Raw genomic sequence first — 9,530 nt, 5'->3', positions numbered from 1 at the left:
TATACATAAGAGGTTGGTGCAGCATGTCATGCACTCAATGTGATCAGATGTGCACAATGGGGTAGCTTAATGTCTTGAGAAGAGGTTGATTTAATTATCAACCACGGACGTATCTTCTTTGATGATTTTGACACTATATGTGCACTAAGGAAGCCTTCTGAGTTGTTCTAGCGTTGTGTATAGAAAATAAATTAAAACAATAAACTAAACTGAAAACATAACAATGTTGGAAATAAAACTAACTACACGACAATGGTTGTGGGTAGACTAGTTATTTGCAACAGTAGTGGTTGCAAGCAGTCTGGTTTAAAAGTAATGAAATTAAATATGCTAAAACAAAACCTATCTTAAACAACTGATCATTAACAGTAAAGCATAATGAATAACAATCTAAACTAATACAAAACTAAAGTACAATGGAGTCACAGTTCCTCAAGTGGCCCTTGCTTAAGTGGCTTCAAACTTAGTCATTAGCATTCAACATTCAATCTACAAGCTTCATTGCTCAAATAATTTTCTTATTGTAAATCAAAGATTACATGGACATATATCAGACTTGTTGATTGAACATGGACACCATTAACAAGACTCAACACTAACTGGATGCTCTCCCCTTTTATATATCTATCACAACTCAACAAGATCCAACATTTGTAAATAGAGTCCTGAAGTTGGATTAATTATAGAATCAACAACTTATTAGATCCCATTAAAGAAAGGAGATGAGTTATTCTTCTCATGACTAATAATAAAGATCTAACTAAAATGAGTTGAGAGAGTTTTAATCCTCTTCAAACTCTTACAACATAATTGTGGCTGGAAATGGGTCACAATGACTTATGATTCATAATTTATTGTTTACAAAAGTTTCTCCATGATTACTTGTATTCAATAACTTTCAAATCCACAAGAACATCAAGAGGTAGAAGAGTTCAAATTGAATTAGAACTCAATCTTTAATTGTTGCTTGAAAATTTGCTAATTTATCTCAATCAACTTCTGGTGAATGCTACTTATTAACTATTGCAGATCAACTCAAATGATTTAAAGGGTTTTTAGATCTCATTTTAAGCTTTCCGAATCATTTTGAATATTTGTTTTTTAAGGAAATGAGTGAGATATGACCATTTTACTGAAACTTGTTTTTTGACTTTTTCAAGACTTCTAGTCAACAACTACATCTATCAATTACCAATGTGTTCCTCCTTCTTTCTAGCTACATGAACGACTCAAACCACTCAAAAATAACATTTTAATCCTCCTAAAATACATTACATTCAACAATAACCATTTATTATAATATTTAACTATTATTTAACACTAATTAGCTAGACATACAAATGCATATCAAACATAATTTAACCTAGTTAATGCTTCATAAAACCAAGGTAGTGTTTGGAAATGACTTGGAAGGACACTATAATGATGACGTAAAGTGTCACAAATCATGGAATAATATGGTCAACTTATAGGCTCATCAAATCTTATGCTCCTTGTGAAGGAGACATTTTTTATGATGACTATAGCAGATTAACTTTTCATACTTCCTTGCCATGCCTCACAAAACAATGAATTAATTTTGTGGGTACTACAAATGCACTTTCAAGATCTATGTACTCTCCTATCATGCGAGTAGCCAATGTGTGTGTGTGTGTGTGTGTGTGTGTGTGGGTGTGTGTGTGTGTGTGTGTGTGTGTCTATGTATATGTATATGTATATGTATATATGTATATATGTATACATCTACATATACATATATATGTATATATGTATATATGTATATATGTCTATATGTATACATCTACATATACATATATATGTATATATATGCATATATATATGTATATGTATATGTATATGTATATATATGTATATGTATATGTATATGTATATGTATATTTATATGTATGTATATATGTATATATGTATAAATATTATATGTATATATGTATACATCTACATATATACATGTATACATATGTATATGTATATGTATATGTATATGTATATGTATATGTATATGTATATATGTATAAAATGTTTATACATATATACATAAACATTTTATATGTATACATATATACATACATATACATATACATATGTATATATGTAGATGTATACATATATACATACACACACACACACACATATATAGATATACATACACACACACATATATACATACATAAATATACATATGTGTATATGTATATGTACATGTATATACAATATATATATACATGTACATATAGATATATATGTCTCTCTCTCTCTCTCTCTGTGTGTGTGTGTGTAAAGAGTATAAGGAGGTCGAGACGTAGCATTGCAAGCACAAATAGATAGAGTTCTAAATGAATAAATGAATTTTATTGATGTCCACGAAATCTAGCATTCTAAGGGACCAAGATGCACTTTAATCTGTTTTCAAGTTCTTTTCCATGTTGGATATTTTGTTAAGTGAACTTTGTTGTTTTGTGAAGCCTTGTCTTTTCAAAAATCTCATTCAAATTGCCCACCTTCAATTCTCTATCAAACTAGCTATGAGTATCTTCATAAGTTGCACACTTCATAATGAAAGGCCATTCTATTTCCATTGCCCTCTTGCTGCAAAAAAAACACATCCTTTCTTTTCAATCTTATTTGGGCACCTTCCATCGACAAGTTTCACATCTCAAATGGTGAGATACAATCCTTAACTACACAATTAAAATTTTGGCCTTTTGTTGAGTGCAGATTTCAAATAAGCTTTTTCATCATGCTCCCAAGTAGAGGTAAATTGTTTAATATAGTATTCTTTTTTTCTACCTATCTATTTTGTCCATGTGGCATTTTTGTACCTATGGGTGGTCATTCATATAAAACAATATCTAAGTATCAATATTATATTATAATTAAGGATATTAACCATACCATTAATAATGATATGAACATGGAATGGTGGTATGACCATTGTTAAAAATTGCACTACTATTAGTAATAGCTTGTATGTTTATAACAAATTAAATTTAAGTTCAAGATATGCAAATGAGGTATGGAAAATTTGTATACGTAGTATCGTGGAGAATTAATTGGAATAATGTCGATTTTTTGAGAAACCAATATCGAGGGAAACAATGGTCTATCATTGTTGGACAATAATTAAATATAATTGTATAAGAATAAAGAGAATTTTAATAATTCCTTAAAAGAAATATGGGGATGTCCCCGCAATGCAACAGTAGTTGCGAAGCCCTATTGATAGGGTAGTCCCGGTTTGAATCCCTTGCAGGTCGATTTTGGATAGAGTTTCAACTGTGGGCCCCGCATGTTGGAGGAGAAAACATGGTTTGTGTAGCAGGAGAAGGTGATTATTGACGATGCAAGGCGACATATGGAGTTGTTGGTGTGTGTATCACTAGTAGGTGAAGGTGAGGAAGGAGGCAAAGGGGCAGTGCATGGCATGCATAACTGGAGGTGTGGATGGTAGTGCCATGGGGAGATAAGGATGGAGTATGGTATGGAGTGGAGGGTTGAAGGCTCATAGGAGGAGAAAGATGTAGAGGTGAAGGGAGTACTAGTGGTGTGTGTGCGAAGGTGATGGAGTGTTGATGTTGTGGTGGCTAGGAGAGGTGGTGCGGAAGAGAAGAGATAGGAGAGATGGCAGGGGTGAAGGGTATCCCATAGAGATTAGGCGGAGTGAGCTAGGTTGATGGTTGGAGGTGGAAGAGAGATGATGGTGTAAGTGGAATAGCATAGGTGTTGGAGGAGTTGGTGGATGTTGATGTAGAAGGAATGGCAGAGGATCGAAGGTGTTGGAGGTTGGTGGTCGATGGTGATGTGGAGGAATGGTAGAGGATAAGAGGTGTTGGAGGATGGTGGTGTGTGGTGGAGGTATACGACAATGGAGGACATAGGGGGAGATACAAACCATAAAGGTGTTTTGGATTATGGCAAAAATAGGTTTTGAAGGGGCCCTGAAAGCCTTTACAAAATGGATTCTAAAAGATTTAGAATCAAAGCAAAAAAAGTATCCAAAACAAGATAGACTGTGAATTATAGAATATTACAAACAATAGCCAAAGAGATAGCAAAAGCCCAAATGGGTAGCAAAAAACCAGCAGAAAGACCAAACCCACAAACAAACAGAACTAGCAGACCAACTACATGAGGCTCTTGAGGGTTTCAACCACCTTTGCCTCCAAGGTACTCATCTTTTCAGCTACAGCCTTAATTTATTTGTAGTCCTCGTTCTGAGTGGCTACTTTCTTCTTCATATTGCCTCACATCCTCTTACTATGTCCTTCATCAGCTTGAATCACATCAGTATCATCTCCAATGGTAACAATAGTCTCGTCCTGTTGCATTCTATCAAAGTTGTTCACCATTGCATTCATGGCATCAATAGTTTGCTTGATAATCTTATGGCTACTAGACATAATAGTCTTGAGGGTGGCCTGGATTTTCTCATAGCCAACTTCGCTTCAAACCCTTTTTTCATTTGTTCAATACCTTCTCCAGACCTTTGAATGCCCTCCAATACCAATTTTTTCTCCTCCTCTGAACACTACCCAGCCTCTTTCTGATTGCCTTGAATATTACCCATAGGAATGGCCTCCATTTTACTTCTCAATTCCCTCTAATTAAGTCTGACCTCTTTCAACTCATGAAACAACCACTTAAACATATTGAAAGTATCAATGGTATGTTCCCTTTCTATACCAAGCACATCTCCATAGTCCTCCTTCTTATCATTGAGCTCAACACATTTAGGATGAAGATCCTCATGAATCGTAACACTAATATTAGCAGTAGTAGTGTTGGGGAGCGACAGAGGGGGAGACTAGAGGTTTTGACTACCTGAAGCCATACTACCCTCCTTCTCACCCACAGAGACCTCAAGGTTAACTTTAGGGCCACTCGAAATAGGGGAATCCTTAGCCACCGAAGTAGAGGACGAAGAAATTATTGGCATTATGGATGAATTTATTATGTGTTGCATTGATGTTTTGTCATTGATGTCAACACTAGCTGTTATGGTTGGTTACCGACATACAGGTTTTGGTTACCGGTAGAAGATCTAGTGTTACCGGCAGAAGAGACTATCTGTTGGACACTTCCGGCATGTTTGGATCAATGGAGTATGTTTGATTTTATGTGTTACATCTTCCTGGAGCATGTTTTGGTTAGTTGGTATTGACTTAGTGATCAAATGCTATCACACACTCTTGTAAACCCTTACTGGCATTGGTTTAAGGTTTAACCAGTAGAGCTTTCACTGAGGAATCTTGACAAGATGCATAAGTGGTGTTGGTGAGGCTTCTACATAGATTTCAGGATGTTGAAGATGTTCTTTGATCGTGCTTCAAACAGCTTGAAGACATTGCTTTAGCGTGGTGGACCCATAATAGGTTTGGTGCCCATCTAGGTTATGGACCGGTATCATGTTAACATGTACTCTACACGTTACCGGGATGTTTTGAGATGTTCTATGGATTAGTTATTGTTGTTTTAGTCTTAAGACGACATGGCATATCATTGTAATATGGATTTATGTAATGAACTTATTGTAATATCTTTTAGGTGGCTGACCTAATTGGTTTAGGCCTTCAGGTTGGTATAAAATTATGTAAGATCTCATTGTAGATCAAGGAATGGGAATGTGGAAGAAGTGTCGTGGTCTTGAAATGCAATATCATATGCAAAGGAGATTTGGTCAATCATAGGTGGTTGAATTGGGATTAAGGAAGAGGTCAAAGGCCTCTGGTATTGAGCTTAACTAGGAGTGTAATCAGGCATGGTAGATGCTATCTCTGGCAGTTCATTACTCTTGATTGTTGTCCTTTTTATCTTGAGGTGGTTATAACCTCTCTATAGTCAGTGAACAATTGATTAACCCCCCCCCCCTCTCAGTTGTTCACCGGTTATCCTAACAATTGGTATCAGAGCTTTGGTCCTCTTTTGCAGAAGCTTAACTGCTCGAGGTAGATCCTATGGAAACTAATCCACTGGCAACTATTTTCAGAAGAGAAATCCCTAAGCTTGATGGAACAAATTATGGGATATGGAAAATTCGAATGGAGACTCATCTTAGATGTCTTGGCAAGGATATTTGAGAGATCACTGAGAAAGGATACACACATTATGATTCGGCATCCGGCAATCCTACTCCTACAGACTTGGACAAGAATATTGAAAATGATTGCAGAGCTAGAGAAGCCCTCTTGTGTACACTTACTGATCAACAGATCATGGGATTGACTGATAAATCATTTGCTAAGGTTATGTGGGATAAATTGCAAACTCTAAATGAAGGTGATCCTACTGTCAAAATTGCTAAACTTGATGGTTACCGGGTAAGATATGAAAACTTGAAGATGGAAGATAATGAAATAATTGTTGTGTTTATTGAAAGAGTAAATGAGATTGTTATGGGAATTCAATGTTGTGGAGGATTTCTAAGTGAAGATGAAATAGTTTCCAAAGTCTTGAGAGACCTTCCATCGACTTACAAGATGAAGGCAACTGTAATTAATGAGTTGAGAACAATGGCTAACTCTTCAGTTAAGAAAGACATTTTGATTGGGAAATTATCTACTTTTGAGCTTGAAGAATTTGGATCTTCTGGAGCTGTAAAGTCTGAACCTTCTTTTCATGCATCATCATCATCATCTACCAGAAAAAGTGATTGGAAAGTCCTATATGCAAAATAATTGGAAGATATGAGGAAAGAAGATGAAGAATTTGAGCAACTTGAAGCCTTATTTGCTAGAAGAGTACCTAAAGGATCGGCATGAAGTAAGTATGAAGGAAAAGCACCTTTTAAATGTTTGGCATGTAATAAGATTGGTCATTTTGCATCTAGATGTCCTGAAAGGAATGCAAGATTTGAGGAAAGAGTTAAGAAATCATTTAAGCCTAACCAGAATAGATCAAAGGTAGAGGTACTATTTCTCTGGTTGGTAAGCATAATACTGACAATGTCTATTATGTAGAAGGTTTAAAGCATAATATTTTAAGTGTTGGTCAATTGGTGAACAAGGGTTTCCAACTTTAGTTTAAAGATAGAAAATGCAAAACCATTAACAAGACTGGTTTGGAAATTGCAACCAGTATTCAAACTAGAGGTAACATCTTTCACTTGAACACTAGTAATAAGACATGTTTGATTTCTCATATTGATGAGAGTTGGTTATGGCATAAGAGGTTGTGTCATGTTAATTTTGATTGTATTGTTAATATCAGTTCAACTAAGGCAGTTAGAGATATACCTAAGATTATGAAGCCTCATAATCTAGTTTGTGAGGAATGTCAATTAGGAAAGCAAGTTAGAACTTATTTTAAGAGCATACATGATAAATCTAATTATGTACTTGATTTGATTCACACTGACTTATGTGGTCCAACAAGGACTAGAATCTTTCAAGGCGATAGGTATTTTTTGTTGAATATTGATGACTATTCTAGAATGATATGGGTGACTTTTCTTAGGGAGAAGTCTGAAGCCTTTGAGAAATTCAAGATCTTTAAAGCAAAGGTTGAAACAGAAATTGGATTGAAAATCAAATGTCAAAGATTAGATCAAGGAGGTGAGTTCACTTCTCACAAATTTAATAGTTATTGTGAGACAAATAGAATTAGGAGATAGTTATCTGCACCTCGGACTCCTCAGCAAAATGGAGTAGTGGAAAGAAAGAACAAAACCATTTTGGATGCAACAAGATCTATGATGATGGAAGCCAAATTGCCTCACATCTGCTGGAGAGAAGCAGTGAGTACAACAGTCTACACATTCAACAGAGTTCACATCAAAGGTGAAACCGGTAAGACCCTTTATGAATTATGGTTTGGACATACACCTACTGTTAAATATTTTAGAATTTTTGGAAGTAAATGCTATATCAAAAGACATGATTCAATTGGAAATTTTGATCCTAGATGTGATGAAGGGATATTTCTTGGTTATTCAATTCAAAGGAAAGCATATAGATGTTATAACAAAAGATTGCAGAAAATTGTGGAGAGTGCTAATGTGAAAGTGGATGAGCAATTCCGAAATCAATCTATATCATATGATAGGGAACCGATAGTGAAAATGATAATAACTGAATCAGCAATGCCTCAATCAGTACAGGAAATTGAAACAGTTACATCGGCACAATCAGAAAATTCAACTATGACTGATGATCAGAGCAATGAACCTGAAGTTCAGAAGACACCAAGGTATGTAAGATTAAATCATTTTGAAGACCAAATCATTGGGGACAAGAACAAGGGAGTTATGACAAGAAGAATACTGACAAATGAAGAGGTGTGTCTTATTTCTCTAATTGAACCAACATCTGTTATTGAATCTTGTAAGGATAAACATTGGTTAAAGGCTATGGAAGATGAATTAGATCAGATAGAGAAAAATAAAACTTGGACTTTAGTTCCCCGACCTAAAAATAAGAATGTTATTGGAACTAAATGGGTTCTTAGGAATAAAATGAATGCAGATGGTCAAGTTGTAAGAAACAAGGATAGATTGGTTTGTAAAGGATATTCTCAAATGGAAGGAATTGATTATGGTGAGACATTTGCACCTGTAGCTAGAATTGGAGTTGTTAGACTATTTCTTGCCTATGCAGCTTATAAAAACTATGAGGTTTATCAAATGGATGTTAAATGTTCTTTTTTGAATGGTGAACTTGAGAAGTATACATTGAGAAACCTGATGGATTTTCACTGACAGATGATAAAGATATGGTTTGCAGATTGAAACAAGCTCCTAGAGCTTGGTATGCAAGGTTGGATAAATATCTTTTGAAGCTTGGTTTTACTAAAGGCGGTGTTGATAGTAATTTATATTATAAAATTACTGATGATGATATTTTGATTATTGAAGTATTTGTTGATGATATCATTTTTGGAGGAGAAGATAAATTGTGCATGGAATTTGCTAACAACATGAAGAATGAATTTGAAATGTCTATGATTGGTGAGATGAAAGTTTTCTTAGGTTTGCAGATTACTTAAACTGACAAAGGCATCTTTATCTGTCAAACTAAGTATCTGAGGGAATTGTTGAAGAAGTTTGGTATGGATAATTCCAAACCAGTAAGTACTCCTATGGTGACAAGTGAAAAATTATCTATCAAGGATACTTCTACACCAGTAAATCTGACAAGGTATAAGTCTATGATTGGTGGCTTGCTATATTTAACTCAGACTAGACCGGATATTATGAATGCAGTAAGTATTGTTTCTAGATATCAAAGTAATCCAAAAGAAAATCATGAATGTGCAGTAAAGAGGATATTCCAGTATTTGCAAGGAACAACAGAATATGACTTATGGTATTCTAAACATGATGATTTCACTTTATGTGCATATATTGACTCAGATTGGGCAGGAGATACCGATGATAGGAAGATCACTTTTGGTGGAGCTTTCTTTCTTGGAAAGAAACTGGTTTCATGGATTAGCAAAAAATAGTCATGCATTTCTTTATCTACTGTAGAAGTTGAATATGTTGTAGCAACAACTAATTGCACTCATGTCTTGCGGAT

This window comes from Cryptomeria japonica, chromosome 5, assembly GCF_030272615.1.
Source record: "Cryptomeria japonica chromosome 5, Sugi_1.0, whole genome shotgun sequence".
In the NCBI taxonomy this organism is placed as follows: Eukaryota; Viridiplantae; Streptophyta; class Pinopsida; order Cupressales; family Cupressaceae; genus Cryptomeria; species Cryptomeria japonica.
The sequence above is the reverse complement of the archived record's forward strand: the minus strand, read 5'-3'. Positions refer to the sequence as shown.